The sequence below is a fragment of the Corvus kubaryi genome, unplaced genomic scaffold (assembly GCF_017639235.1).
Source record: "Corvus kubaryi isolate FWS band 111438036 unplaced genomic scaffold, C.kubaryi_AGA036_p1.0 37292, whole genome shotgun sequence".
In the NCBI taxonomy this organism is placed as follows: Eukaryota; Metazoa; Chordata; class Aves; order Passeriformes; family Corvidae; genus Corvus; species Corvus kubaryi.
Genome location: NW_024581091.1, coordinates 1,189,932 through 1,205,890, shown reverse-complemented (window position 1 = coordinate 1,205,890; position 15,959 = coordinate 1,189,932). Strand labels below are relative to the sequence as shown.

Genomic DNA, 15,959 nt, shown 5'->3' with positions numbered 1-15,959 from the left:
ACCTGTGCTGAAGTGTTTTGTGGGACTAAGGCAACAGCTCCACATTTCCAACCTTTCTCGCTGCACTGGTACTCCATCATCAGCACTACAAACACGTCTGGCACTGCTTCCATGGAATGCCACACTAACCCTTCTGCTGGGACAATACTGCTCCAGCCCCGTTACTGCTCACCTAAGAGATCATGAGATGTCGAACAGTGGATGCAGAACACTTCCATGGCACCACACACTGGCTTGCTGTGCCATCAAGGCTCTGGAACGGAGCTTTGCTGGGGACACATGAGAACAAAGCCCCATCTATTTTTCCCTGGGGATGATTGTTCCTGCCCAGAAGGACATACAGGCAGCTCTGTGGAACAAGGCTGCTGTCTTGAGCCGTGCTCTGTGTCTGCTGAATGCACAAAGTGTCAGCCAGGGAAGTGAGCTCAGACTAGACAAATATAACATGAATTTAGGTAACATCCGCTTCAGGATGACCACGTTTGCCAACTCTGAGACCTAAGCAAAATGTGCAGGTCCAATTCCTGTGTATAAGAAATATACTTCAATTCCAGTGCAACAGACAGGTTTGATGTGCTCAAATCCCACTTTTCCTTGAGCTACTGAGCAACTATTTCGCAGCTTCATTCTAAACAATCTCATATTCGGCAGCCTTGATGAAAAGACCTTTACGCTTACGTCAAAGGGCTGACAATGTGTCTGAAGTGTTATACAGTCACCAGTACAATAAAAGCAGTTAACTTTTGCAACCTTCTGTTCAAGGTTAAGAGTTGAAATGAGTTCAGCAAACCTTCAAGGTGCGATTAAAATGAAGAAAAAATTGATTAAAAAAACCTTAAGGGGAAAATACCAGAATCTTCAAGTTGCACACACCATTGAAAAAGAGACACAAGCTCTGTTTCTGCACCTACTGTACAAAATAGAGAAAACTGAAAAATTTTAGTAAAGATGAGTAGCTGGCACACAAGACTTCAGTTGTCACCTTTGACTTCAGACTACACATCTGCACAGTCATCAAAATCAAAGCGTTTGCATGTTTCGCTCAGAAAAAGTAGCAGAAAAAGACAGAACACACCACAGGAATAAATCCTAAGTGAAAAAAGGCAAAAATCTTTCGGACACACAAACCCACCAGGACTTCTTGCGTAACACCGGCTCATTCTGATAACTTGGAAAAGGAAGTAAAATTCAATCTCCCTTGGGGAACAATCACATGAAATATCAGCCTGTTTCATTAACTTCACAGATGAGCAGCAGTCACCTCGCAGCAGTCCAAAGAAGAGGTAACCATTCCCACCATGGTCCCGTAGTTCTGTATGATTTATATATTATATATAAGTGTATAATTAATAATAATATATTACTAATTATAATTAGAATAAAATGAAATAGCTTTTATAATTATCATTAATAACAGAATGAAGTGATTTGAGTAATCCTTAGTCTCAAAAGAAGTCACAGAACAATTCCTACCACCAAGTTCTTCAACTCACTTTCAGATGCCAGAAGTACGGATCAATACTTATGGAAGGACAATTAAGGCTTATTTCAAGACAGAATTAATACAGAGTATTTAGCAAGTATTTATTACATGGTATATATGGTATACAATCATACATATACATATGGTATACAATCCTGGTCACCTATAGAGGTAACTCTATAATACAGCTAGGATTTGAAACACCTGGAAAATTCTCTTTCCCCACTAAACGGATTTCCTTTGGAGTAGTAAATATATAGATCAGCCATATTCTCTCTCTCCACACATATTTTTATATATAAATAATTAATCTATTTTAAATCCCCCCCTCAGTCTCTGTTTTACTTTAGCAGCAGAATGAGGTCTCCTAAGGGCACACGTTTCTGGAATTCAGATGCTGAAAGTTCCTTTGTGCCACAAATTCAAAGGATTCTGATATTGGTGACATGGAATCAGCTCTTCTGATCTTTCTGGTGAGAAAATCAGATAAAACCAGGGCCATTTGCAATTTCCTCTGCTGTGCTCAGAATGCTCAGCCATACTCCAACAGCATGGATCTACATGCCTATTCAATTTGGACTGAAATCCACTGTTCCAAATCAAACTGAACACCTAGAACTGAGATGTAGTTTTCTCGGCTTTTCAAATTTCTCATAGATCTCCATGCAACTTCACCACACTGACAGTCCCTGTGGCAAGTTCAAATATGTTCCTTATGTGAAAGACTCATAATTGCGGGACAGTAATTCAAAGACATTTTTATCTCTTCAGTTAATGTGACTAGGCCACTGAAAAACAAGAGCTCTGAAGCTTTTTACTTATACCACGCACTGTTTTATCACCCAATTATGGGTGCAGTAATTGTCTTTGACACTGTCCAACAGCAATAAAAAGCGTACCTGCCACAAACTGTGCACAATCCTGAGCAAACTCAGGAGAAACGAGATGCTACAGTGACTCAAAGTTCAAGGGCAGGGGGGAAGAAGCTTTGCTTTGAGTGGCTGTGGGAATTCACTGCAACCTTGACCATTTTATGGCTGTATTTTGATTTCAAGCCACACAGCGAAGAGCTTTCTTAACAGAGTTAAGAGGAAGACCTCTGCCTCCCCATCCAAGTCCCTATGTTTTGAGGAATCACAAAAGAGAAGCTTTCCTTCCACCAGACGCAGCACAATGACACAGAGACGCGCTCCTTTATCAATATTAACCATAAACTGCTCTTACTGGGTTTTCAAAGAGCACTCCCCCCCTTCTGAGCCTTCTAAGTGGATTTGAAGCCGGAAGCAGCTAATTGACTTGGAACGAGGAGTTACCAGAACCCTTTTAATTTGCTCAAAGCAGGAGTTCAAATTCTAAACCTAATGCACACAGAAAATACATGCGAGGCAGATCGCTGGAGCGTGACAAGGATGCTCTCGCACTGGAGCCACGGAGGCATCTCGGCAGCACTGAGGGACCGAGCGGTGCCGCAGCACCGGAGCTGGAGCGCCGTGAACGCTGTTTGCAACAAGGCACCTTCAAACCCTCCTTCCAAGTCGTCCGGTGCTCCCAGCCCATAGGAAGGAATTGGAGTGCAAACCAGTACAAGCCACGCTATTTTGATACGAATGCATATAACAACGTCATGGCATAAAACCCAAAACATTAAATTAAAGAAGAGAAATTGGGTTACTAGCAAATCTGCACTAACAGATGGCATGTATGCACACAGGAGCATCACTTGCCATACCCACAGGGCCCATTTTCGGGCACCCACCTCCCAAAACAGCACATTTCCCCCAGTACATGCTTTCTCAAAGCAACACCCTGCCTTTGCGACAGCATCTTTCTGGCAAGGCAGCACCTCCAACTCCAAATAGCTGTTTGCACACTTAATGGCAGAATAATAAGGACAGGTTTTCTCTTTACTCTCTCACGCAGCAATTTTTCTTCACAACCTTAACCAAAACACTTTCCAGCTCATTATTTATTACAGCTGTCCAGGGTGGCAGCATTAGAAAACCTTCAGCCAGAGACATACTCAGCTCTTCTGCCCTCTCTGATAAGAAGGCAGATCTGAAAACAAAAGGAGTTATAGATTTTTCCTTCTCATGGGGATGTTTTTCTTTGAACAGCACTTTGTGCATAAATTCAACCTTTTCTTATCAGCGTAAGACATCGGTAACCGAAGCATTTACCCTACACCCACTGCATTTTAAAAGCTCCTTTTAAAAACCTGCTACAAGTGATACCACAAGACAGCGCCAGCACATGAGGCTGTTTTCTGGCTGCAGAGGAGTTTCAAGTTTTAAAACCGTAACACAGAAGTTTAAGGGAAAACCCTGCACCGCTCTGAGCTGCAAAAAATCCTGCCGGACCTTGCTGGGAGCAGACCGGATGAGTGCAGGGTGTTACCTTGCCAGGAATGCCCTGTGCACACAAATGAAAGCTTCATCCCTCCTCCCCGTAGCTGGAAAAAGCAGAAAAAGGAAAAGGAAAAAAAAAAATCCATAATTCCTTCTCACCCCACCACCACACCTTGCTCCCCACTCATCCAAGGTCAGCAGTCACTGGTCTACGTTGCCAGTCCCTTGAAATCATGGGAATGTAGCTTCCTAAAGTCTAGCCACTGCTTTTAAAAATGTGAAATTCATGCTCAGCAGGAGCAAAGGATAAGTTACATGCAAATCCTCCTATTTTTTTTGAACTTGAAAGTCTGTGTTTCCTTCCTAGGAAGCTGAAGAAGCATCCCTGCACTAGCGGATTGCACTAGCATTTGCCCTTCGAATCCCACTGACCCTCACCAGCAGGTGAAGTTGATGAGAGCTAAAATCACCAGCTGAAACCAGGCTTTGCAAAACTAACTGTTCCATCATCCAATCCAGGAGTCACCAGAAAAAGTCTTTGAGCACGGAATGGCAGCTCAGGAAAGGAAGGGCACGGACTAGGACAGATCAGCTCATGTACATGCTCTGAGCGAGCAGAAACGCAAACAGTCCCGTTTCATCATTTGGCACAGGACTGGAAACTGTAAGTGCAAAATGAAGTCTCTCATTCAATAGTTGCTGGGGTTTGGGAGCCTGACAGTTGTTTTGGTCGGGGGCCTCTGTATCTTGCTCTTTATGCACAGTTTCCTACTGATCTCAACCAAAGTAAGAACTAGGTGTATTTCTGCAACCTAACACACCAGCACTTAGCAGCATATTCTGTCCCACACACAACATACAACTCTGCACATTTTGTTAAATCCAACTAGTAAAGTTTCTTTTCTTTTTTTTTTTTAAACAGAAAATACGTACATTATAGGAACAACCAGAACAAAGCCCCTAAGCAGCTGGGAGCACACGCACAAAGTCACGTTCAGATGCACAGTAACTGCACCTCTCTGACACAAAAGGAGCAAGTACGTATATATAGTACATGGAGCAGTTCTCCGACAGAGCTGCTACTGCTCGGATCTGCCCCAGGGCCCGACTTTGGTCCTTACGCATCCAACTTTACTAACAGGAGCGGCTTTGCGGAACGACTCCACGGAGCTCCCGCGGCGCGCTCCGATCCCTGCTCTCCTGGGAGAGCCCGGTGCCTTTTTCCACGTCGTGGGAGCTCCCTGCACACCCACGCGCTCCTCCTGAACGGGAGTGCTAAAGGGATGAGCTCCGAACAAAAGAAAAATCCATTAATAACTAACATGGTAAACGAAAAGGAGCAAGCCTAAAGATGGTTAAATCCTCGTTTCCCCGTGTGCTCTCGCTCTGAATGGCAGCGCTTCGCAGGAAGCACAGAAAAGGCAAACAAACACCAAAGAGCTGGTCTTGGATTAAAAAAACACTCCATACGACCATATACCAGGTGGAAAACTGGAAACCTGGGAAAGACGAGGCTGCCTATTCAGCGGCTGCTAACAACTCATTGAAGATGAAATGAAACGGTAAAAAAAGTTCGCAAAAACCAAAAAGCGTTTTTAAAGTTGGCTCCGGCAGAGCTGGGCACCGAAAAAGACACCGAGGAAGGAGAAACGTACCCCGGCGTTTCCACCCCCGCTCCAGCTCACTCACCTCCGGGGCTCGGGCTTGCGGCGTTCCTCCAGCTTGGCGGCGGGCGGGGGCTGCGGGGCAGCCGGGGCGGCGGGCGGGCGCTGCGGACGGGCTGCTGGCGGGCTCAGCGGGGCATGGCGGCGGCCCTACACCTGCCCCTCCGTGTCCGTGTCCGTGTGGGTGAGCACCCGCGGCAGCCCGAGCGAACGGCGCGGCTGTGCTGGCGGCGCCGGCCCGGCCCGCATTTAAAGCCGCCGGCGGGCTCGGCCGTCCCCTCACCCGCTCCCATCCCGGCCCGTCCCGTCCCATCCCATCCCCGGCTGCCGCTCGGCGTCACGGGGCCCGGGGCGGGGAGCCCGGAGGAGGAGTCTGAGGGCCGGGGCTGCGGTTCCCCGCCCCGAGCTCCGAGCTCCGACGGGGCAGGTGCGCATTTCCACGGCCGAAGCTGGAGGGCAGGGGCGGCCGCGGGACCACCCCCGCCGGCTGCGAGTGGCCCTGGCCGTGGCCACCCTGTGCCTCAGGCCGGGAGATGCCATCCCCTCGACGAGGGGGGATGCGTTCCCTCGGACCGGGGCGGATGGCACCGCCGGGATACTGCCGCGGGCTGCTGGGAGCCTGTTCCCAGTCCCACGGCAGGTTCCCTGCCACGGGAAACGCACGACCCAGGGCGCTTCTGGGCCAAAAGCACATAGCACAGAAAAAAATCCAACCAAACAGAACCCAACCAAACAAAAACTTCAAAAAACATTAAAAATCCAACAACAACAACCACCCCAGGAAAAATATCGAAATCATCATTTAGCCAGTTCATTATAATTTTCCGAGGAAATGGTACCTTACATGTTGCTTCTCCTTAGCTTCGAGCATGGCAAGGTTCACCCTGCTTGCCAGCCTAGTCCTAGTTCCTCCTCTCTCTCTCCTGCACACACACTTCTGTGGCCACTAATCGCCCTTGTGAAGGTTCCCTCCAGAGTGATGTTGGACAAGAGAAGCAGTGCCAATATCCCACATCTTGTTCAGTCAGCTGTAGCTCCTGCGCTCAGCTTGACTGTCCAGGCCAAGGTGACGAGATCCGTAAAATATTTTTGAACCACGGAGCTCTGCAAACGGCTCACAAGGAACACGGCAGAACAGCAATCCATCACGGGAAGTACACGGACTCTCAGGGGAACAAAGGAGGCTATTGTAGCTCCACAGGGGGAAAACTCCCCTTCTTCAGCAAGGTTTATGATTACCACACAGCAACTGCCCCTTCAGCTGCTCCTCAGCTACCAAGCTCCACTTTTGTCACCCATCCAAACCCTGTCCTAGGGAATAATATGCAATCCATTGGCCAGGCAAAAAAGGCAGCAGCAACAGAAACCAGAGCACTTGCAGAGCGGAGCGAGAGCGCTGCAGGATCTCCCTGCCAAACTCCTCCTCTCCTTTCTGCTGCTGCCACCCCTGTGCTGTCCCCAGACACTGAGAATAGACAATTGGCTTTAAGTCCCTGTCCCCTCATGCTGTTTAGTGTTTCCCTGAAAGATCTCAGAGCCACAGTTTGCACATGAATGGGTCAGGACTTGGGCTCCTCTGTTCCCTTTAATAAATCCAGTATTTTAAAATCCTGTTTTTCAACAGCCAGTGAGTTTCCAATGGGCACAGCGCTCACTCGCATCGCTTAGAACTATATTTCATTTCAATTAATGACAGTCCCTGTGTTAACAAAAGCAGAGCACCACATCAGTTGAGAAGCTTTGTATACTTGAGTCCTAACCCAAATAACTGAACATCTTCCCTCTTCCAAAGGCTCCAAAGCAAGCACTGCTCTCTCCATGCCTTAAATCCCTAATGGTGTGCCAGTTAGTCTATACCTTCACTTCACTTTATTTTTAAATAAACTACGGAGCTCCTGAGGAGAAGACACATTAGCTACTTGAGAAAATTGCTGTTGCTTTTTGCCACTTAGATTACTCATAGGAGTTTTGGGATCGCCCCAAGCATTGTGATCCCTCAATGAAAGCACCTCACGGACTCTTCTCAGCAGCCGGCTCTTAGCTCGCTATTTCAGTAACGAACCTAAATAACTCCTGTACCAATTCCAGTTCCTCACAATTCACTGTAACTTCAAATACTGTCATTTTAAACCTGTGCATTGAATTTGCTGGCTAAAAAAAATGTTTTGTCATCAGGACGCTTGATTCCAAGTCAGTCTTTAAATAACATCGCTGCGTTTAATCACCTAAAACGCTACCAGAGCCATTTCCAGAAGTCCTTAAATCAAGAGCCAGGGCAGTTGTCTTGACCAAGTTTGAAAATGAGTACACTCTCTGTGCAGAAAAACACCAAAGTAAAGTGCACTAATAATCCCGTCTGTCATTGTGACTGGCAAAATAAAACCCGCTGGCTAGAGCCGACTTGTCTGACACATGTATATATGTACCTTTCAGCATTGCTTACACACCTTGGCTCGCACATTCCCTTCCAAACCTCCCCAGCCATTTCCACTACTTTCTCTGCTTGATTTAATAACCGGAGAGGAGCTCGTCACTCAGGACGACAGCCTGCTACCTTTCCCCTCACCGCACAGGCCACAGAGAAGCAGCTGGACTCGGGAAGACTTTGGCTGTTTGAACCTGCCTTTCAAGCCCGCTGGCTTCAGCCCTGCTCACAAAGCTTTGGCGAGGAAACGCTGTGCCAACGGCCTTCGCCCACATCCCAGCCAAGGCAATGCCTCAGCAGGGCACAGGACAGGATATCACCTTCACCAAAAGGCCTGCTGCTATACAAGAATTACTGGTCTGCCTTCTCACCCAGCGCACACGCACCTTCCTCACTCAGCAAGGTCGCTCCAGGTATCGCTGTCAGTGATAGTGTCTGACATGTGTATGGATAATGAGAACAGGCAAAGTTCTGATGGTAAAGATTAGAGAACACATACGTGCGCATGCTCGGTGGAACTGGTAGGGTAAAACTTTCCCTGTGGGCAGGTTATTCCATAAATATATCTTGCAGCACTTCTGGTAGGTTCCTCGGAAGCCGCTCATGCTGACCACAGCATTGTCAGTCAGAGGCAATGCTGAATGAGATGGAAACTGGCAGCTCCTGCACTTCCAGGGGTTTGTGCAGACTACCCAGTGATAAAATATTTGCGTTGGATTAAGTCAGAAGTAATTCAGCCTAAGTCAGGAAGTTTCAGAGGATAAAAAGATTTCAATGGAAGGATTTAGATGCAGAGAAACCACAGCTGTACTTATCAGAGAGGCTTTCGGTATCTTTTCCTGGGGTGACAAACGTCAGTGCCAAGTCATCATGACAAAAGCAGCTCACCCTGAACACACCTGTGCACACAGCAAATCCTTTTTACACCAACAGAATCCTTCACGCGCGTTCTCAGGACTGAATCTTTGATCACAGCTATTCTTTGTGACCTTGAGGTGTCAGGGGTTTTTTGGTCTGTTTTACACAGACATGGGTATTGCAGCCGTTTTAGCTGCTGAACTCAACAAATTCCTGCACTGCATTCCTTAGTATTACAGCTGAATTAGTACAATAGGACTGATTTCCAAGGGAACCACAAAAAGCAACTCTGTAGCTCTCAGATTTGTATTCGAGTCACCAAGAATCAGGACTTGTCTGTCCTTTCCATCCACTTCCCAAGAAATCTAGACAGAACATGGCATCCCAGCAAGCACTCCCTGATAGCTGATTAGTAAAGGTCTAAGGTGAGCAAACCCATGGCCTTTGGAAACTTGATTAGTAGGTCCTGCCTTTTCTAACAGTCCTGCCTCAGCTAGCAATGAAAACAACATGCAGTGGGGTGCTGGCTCTGTAAGAGTACCTGCTCAGCCCTGCCTGCCCACTCCCTGTGAAACCACTGCAGGGCCCTTGGAAGAAAAACTGCCAAATTCCCACTGACTTCCCCTGCCCTGGCTCACTCTTTTGGAAGAGGCAGAAACAGGAGGTGCTGAAAAACATTCAGCTTCGGTAAGACAGAGCAGAACACTGGAGGGTTAAGGGGGTTTTCGTGAAGCGCTTGATGTGCTTCTCATGAATAATGCACCATGTCTGCTTGAGAGCAATGAGCCATCCTGGAGCACTTGGAGAGCCACTTAGGTCACAGCAGTTCATTCAGGGCACAAGGAGAAGAGCCATGGGGATTTCATCAGCTGGGGCAATTGCTTCTGGTACCTTCCAATACTTCCGCTAGCTACTGAAAGCACGGCGTGCTCACCTCAAGAGCTTAGAAAACACAAGTTGTGTTCCAGTCCTCTGGGAAGCAACACAGGTTTGGGCTTTGCAGAGACCTGTGAGCAAGACTTGCCAGTCTCCTACCAACTTCCAGGACTGCATTCTCTAAAGTGCTTACATCTCCTTGCAAAAACACTCCTTATCTTTCCAGCAAGAGCAACTCCTCCAAGAGCACACCAAACTGCCACACCTCGCGCATCCCTCTCTGCCAGGAGCCCCGGAGCTGCTTGAGGCCCAGAGAGCGCAGGCCGGGAGCCGGCAGTGCTGCTTGGGGGCCCTCTGCTGGGAAGCACCCCTGCTTCCCGTCCCCCATCCCCCCAGCGCCCCCAGATCCGCAGCCAGCCCCAGGCGCAGCCCCCCGAGGGGGTCAGCTGCTGGTGTCCCCTCGGCAGTGAGTGTGTGGCCGGCTCGATGCCCCAGCCCCAGGGAGCAGCAGAGAGAGCAGATTTCATATGCCTCAAGTTGTGTCCTGCTCCATGCTGCAGGGAACGAGGCCAAACCAGCCTTTGGTCAGAGCCAAAAACGCAGGGCTTTGCTAAAAGAAAGAAATTGTGTTTGTTCCTACACCCACAATACCCACCAGACTGTAGGATGCTGAAACACACACTTCCACCACCTCCAACTGTTGGGCCACTGGGACAACAAATACTCCCCCTCTCTGGAAGGAGAGGGCTACGGAAGCAGCCCAGCTCACTTAAGCACTTCTGTGCTCTCAAACACATCACCTGCTCTCTGCTTCAGAGCGAGTTCAGAGAGAAAGCAAGTCAGAAGCGACAGAGATCCTTTCATTTCTCAGGGTAGGAGGGAAATCCAAGGCTGAAGTCAAGCCCCTTGAGCATAAGGTTCACTGTATCCACATAAAAATGGGGTACAGACCTGACAGGGGTGATATGGGTGGGCTGCAAATGGGACGAGCAGTATTTACATCAGGAGGATTTCTTCTTTTCCCAGTTTCCCCCCAGCTGTCATTTTGATGAGTTTCTTTCTCTTCCTCATTCCAGCTATTGGCATCCTGGGCCAAAAAAAAAAGCCACCAAGAAAGCTCAGAAGGATAGGCCAACAAGCTGTTCAGCCCTTTTGTAGAGCACTTGTAGTGTGGTCCAGACCAGTTCTTCTGAGCACCGAATCCTTACAGAGCAACAACCACCACCCCTATCAAAACCCTCCTCACCTCCTGTGCACCAGCTCAGGAAGGCTTCTAATATTTTATCACTGACTGGAAGGACATGGAGGAATCTCACCCACTCTCAGTGGAAAGCCAAGTCCAACAACATGACTAGTACAGACAAAAACTACAACTTACTTGGATTTTTACTGTCAAAACACAGCAGCCCCCAGCCAGCCTTCTTACCCTCTGGTTGAAGATAACTTCGCACAAGCAGATGGTGACAGGCATCAGGGTTAGAGATGCTTTCCCTGATGTACACTGCTTCCTGCCTGCTTCTCTAAAATTGAATCCTTGCCTCTACAAGTCTGAGAGCATCTGGTCTTGAGCATCCAATATCTTGAAGGAAAGAGTAACTTGAATGGCAGGTCACTGTGATCCTCTTAATTCAAGACTACATCTTTTCCTGATGCTAAAAAATACCATCTGGGACACCTCCACAGGGCTTTGGACGTGCCAAATGCCAACCGCAGGAAATCTATACACCATCAGTAACACAGGTAAATCACTGACTTCTCTGCCTAATCCAACCATATACACACCTGAGCAGCCTTCTCAGATGATGTCTTACAATGGATACTTTGGAAAAAAGCTATAAAACTACCACCATAGGAAACTACAGAGTAAATCCATGGACATCTATATTGCTCGGCTCCAGACAACCTATCATTGATTGATTTACAGTGCCATTTAGGTTATTGTTCTTGGAACACTATTTTCCCCTCACTTTGCCAATTTAAATAACAGATATTCATCTCAATGCTGCTTCTTTTTCTCAGTTCATCTCAGCTCTTTGCCTTTAACCATTTTCCTATTGTGATAATACAGACTCTATTCCCAGTGAAAATGTGTCTCCACCGGTTAACTTCTCAAGTGTTGCCTGATCTTCCCTCTGCAGGCCCTCTTTTGATATGGAGAAAAAGGCTACCCAGGAGTGCCTGGTACTTAACAATACACTAACTCCACATCGTATTTTCTCTTCTGTCCTTTCATTTCTGAACTCCAGATAATTTTTAAGGAAGACACCATTTGTGATGCCACACACCAAAGGTTGGCTTGGTTTGTTGTTTTGGGGTTTTTTTCTTCCTTTGCCTAGGGTTTCAGTTTATTATCCCATTGTCTATCCTGGGTCATCAGAAATGTTTTCTTTTCTTTTCAAATAATTAAACAGCAGCATCATTCACTGCTTTGGATTTTCACATCTCTTGTTCTGTCTCTCATCTTTTATATCAACATTTCCTAAACAAAACATTGAAAACCAAACATTGGCAGGTCACATTTAGCCAGAAATTTGCACTCTATAAATAAACCTTTGAGGACTTAATGACTTTTAAATTATTTGTTAGGTAATTCCAGAAGAAACAGTCTAGTTTAGAGCAAACAACAGTTCCCTGGAACATGTGTAACTCCAAAAGGGCTTTGCCACTTCAGGGCAGTGTGAAGAGCAAAGCATTCTAGGAAAAAAAAAAAAATCGGAGTGAAAGTAAAACTGGAGAAATGTGTTGTCCAAGCCAAAACAAGGCCAAAGAAATAAGGCAAAAGCACCCTTGAGAGCTGGCTGCTCTTTCAATGTTCTTTCCAACTCTGCAGCCTTCTGCAGCAGCTCCTGCAAGCGCAGGCAGATGAGAAATACCCCCAGCACGTAGCCCCAGATCTCTAGGAGAAATCCCAAAGAAAGGGAGAAGCGACTTGAGCTGAAGCCTTCCAGAAGCCACACACTCCACTGGAAAACCTTTGGATAGATACCTGTAGGTATGAAAACCTTCCCTGTCCAGCCCTGTCAGATATCCAGCAACCTGGTCTAGTGGAAGGTGTCCCTGCCCATGGCAGGGGGTTAGAATGAGATGACTTTTAAGGACCCTTCCAACCCAAACCACTCTGTGATTCCATGATACTGAGAGTTGCTCCCCACATTCAGCAATCGCTAAGCTGTGCATTTTATGTGAGGCAGTACCAGGAAGTTCAGAGGAGAAACCTGCCCACAAGACCTGCTGCTGAAACCACCTATTTAAATACCTCTCATGGTTACCTCCAGCAGAAGTCCCTAGCGAAGGCTGCAGCCAACAACCCACATCCAAGCTCCTCTCCACAGGAAGGAGGCAATTTGGTGAGCAGAAGTTCAAGGCCAGGGAGTGCCTGGTGCTCTGGAAGCACTGGGAAGGGCGGGCAGTGGAACCTCAGGAGCACTGACCTCCAAGAACAGCCATGAGGACCAAGCTGTCACATAGAAGAGATGAAATGTCTGTCTGGCCTCAGCTTCTCCAGCCTTCCAGCAAGCAAAATAAATCCAAGGCATATCAGCTTAAGACTAACAGAAATTAAGGCACGGTATGAAATAAAAATGTGCAGAAACAATATCTTCTGCCTTAAAAACCAATAAACTCAGGCTTCACCTCAACATTTGTGTAGCAACAGGAGATGACTGTCCTGAGACAACATCCCGCTCTGTGTGCTTTAGGGCTCAGGCATGACGGAGTATTGACAGATATTTGGGACAGCATGTTCTGGTGGAGCATTTTAACAAAATATGAGTGCTGTCAAAGGGCAGACTTTCATTTTATGCTTGAACAACTCCAGAATAAAATATTGCCTTTGGAGAATCTCACATATCATTTGATTAATACAAACACATGAGGACTATCTCCATTTGTCAAAGCCTTGAACTTTTGGCTATGTTTTCCCCCACACTCATGGTCCCATCTCAAAGCCCCCATCCGTCCTCACCAAGGGAGGGGACATCCTCAAGGCACCTACCAGCTCATCCTCTGAGGCCAGAGCATTCTCTTACCAAGCTGTTATCTGCAGTGGAGCAGGCAAGAGCTGCTTTCAAGGGCACGCTGTCTTCATGTACAGCCTTGTTTGTGGTGGGAAATGCAGCCTGGGGCACTGACATCCTTTGTTTCTTCACTGCAGCAGAGGCAGCATAATCCATGCTCAAGCACTGGTAATATTCCTAGACCTAATGTGTAACTATTCCAGGTGCCACCCCTGATCCATGATGGGGACAGAGGCAGTGAGGACACCAATGCAGCAGAAGCTGGGGGACACTGTATTCCCACCCCTCAAGACAACGTCTTCTGGCCTTTTCTTTCTCCTTTCCCACCTATCTTACTTTGTGAGGTTAAATTCCAGCTTCTCACATCAAGACTCCTCACTCAGTTGATGGGGAGATTCCAAGGGATATTAATTGGTGCTTGAAATCACTTCAAAGGACCTTTTCTCCATCTCATATTAATAGCCGGAATGAGGAAATTGGTTTGGATTTCATACTTGCATCTGCTCCGTGAATCTCTGCGCATTTCAAAACCCCCTCTTAACCCAAGCCTCTTGCTATTAAGGGCTCCTACTCCATACATGCACTCACACCCATCCCCTTTCACTTCCCCACGAATCTACAGCCCTGCGTTCCAATTGGCAGCCAGAGGTACCAGAAATAACCACAAGAAAGGCTGCCATGAAACCTCCAGCCAAGTTTTGAAAATCCAGGCACTCGATCCAAGCCTCCATGCTTAGAGGGCTTCAGCTGAAGGCAACCTGAACTCAGGCTCAAAAGGTTTTGTGTACCAGGGATCAAATATCAAAAAAAGGTAAATGCAATTACTTTTTTTTCCCCCCATAAAAACATGCAGGATAACGTTGTTCTACAAGGCTGTTAGTGCATACTTGTAACAGTCTGCTGCTGCTCCTGCCCCTCTGGTACTAGCTAATGGCTGGTTTTCATTCCTAAGTGGTTCCCTCAGACCGCCCCCCCCGCCAAAGTCTATGCTACAGTGATTCTGGAAACTGGGTCAAAATGCAATTACTACATTCCCATGCTTTGGGGTGGGGAAAGAAAATAAAAGGAAGAAGAATGGCAAGAAGCAATGGCGTTGGCAGCAAGCCAGCATTGCGCTCCCCACCCTCTCACCTGTGCCACGGCTCCGAGCGCTCCCACAGCCGCTCTTTTTTCCCAGCACAGGCCTCAGGGAAGTCCCAAGGCAGGGTCTGCTGAGTGGACCCTGGCCACCCCTGCCCTCACGGCTGTGCTGGAGGTCGGGAGCAGGTGGAAGATGCAGCTGGGGATAGGGAAAAGACCCTGAGCCGGGCAGCAACCCCTGCAGAGGACAAGCGGTCTCTGCCCTGTGATTCTTGGGGAAAGCTGTAGCATCCAGATCAGCTCTGCAAAGCTCTCCCCCAGGATGTCGTTCCCATCTTTTCCCTTACTGTGGCATAAGCAATATATCCCAGTACTTCGGTTCCCCTGCTCCACTGCAAACATTTTCCACGGGAGAAGGAAAATACTTGTGTTCAGACATCCCCTTACTATTGTCACATTTAGAGCACAGTCTATCATACCTTATCAAATTGCACGTCTTCAGCATGCAGATGGTTTGTGACAACACGTTTAGGAGGCTTTCCAGTATGGAAAAGGAATGACTCAAAGACTTATTTATGCCACATCTTCCCAACTAGGTCTTTCTGAGAAATGCAGAGCCCATTAGACACGTCCCCTGCCTTCCTCTGTCCCTTATTGTTCCTTGTACACACAGTTATCACAAACCAATTCCCTCTGCTGCTCCTCTCCTTGGCTTTGTTTTCCACAGTTCTCAGAATATCAGTTCCAACTCTGCAGCACTTGCTGGCTCCGCTCCCAATCAATAACTGCAGGTTAGAGTTGGGTCGTTATGGCTGCAGATTAATGCTGAAAAACATTCAACAGCTTCTGAGATACAGAGAGACACACAACTGTTCTCTTCCTAACACGGAACGTGGTTTATCTTGCTATCCCAGTGTTCCAGGGAGATGTTATACCACTTATCTAAATGATTTAAACAGATCAAAAGTTGGCTCTGCAAGAGCACCTGCCACTGACAACAAGCCACAAGGCTGATGTTATCCGAGAAGTAACTGTATATGCTAGCACAGGCTAGACAGATCACACATGGGATAAAAAAAATTAATTTTCATGAAATCACTCTGTCATCATCCACATACCAGCAATTAAGCAAGCAGGAACACACAGCAAAATGACAGGTTTCCACTGGATATCTGGATCCTTTCAGACTTCTTGCAAGGCACAGGACTGTGA

At 47.3% G+C, this 15,959-nt stretch overlaps 1 protein-coding gene across 2 annotated transcripts in view; it reads right to left on the bottom strand.

Annotated features, from left to right (window-relative positions):
• SLC4A4 (solute carrier family 4 member 4) overlaps positions 1-15,959 on the bottom strand; it is a 153,149-nt gene that overhangs the window by 112,212 nt on the left and 24,978 nt on the right. The window contains exon 1 of one of the 2 annotated variants that reach the window (XM_042026921.1): positions 5,518-5,579. The exons of the other annotated variant lie outside the window; for it this stretch is intronic. The gene's annotated coding sequence lies outside the window, so the exon portion shown is untranslated. Of the gene's footprint in view, positions 1-5,517; positions 5,580-15,959 lie in introns of those variants that run through there. 2 annotated transcript variants of the gene reach the window in all.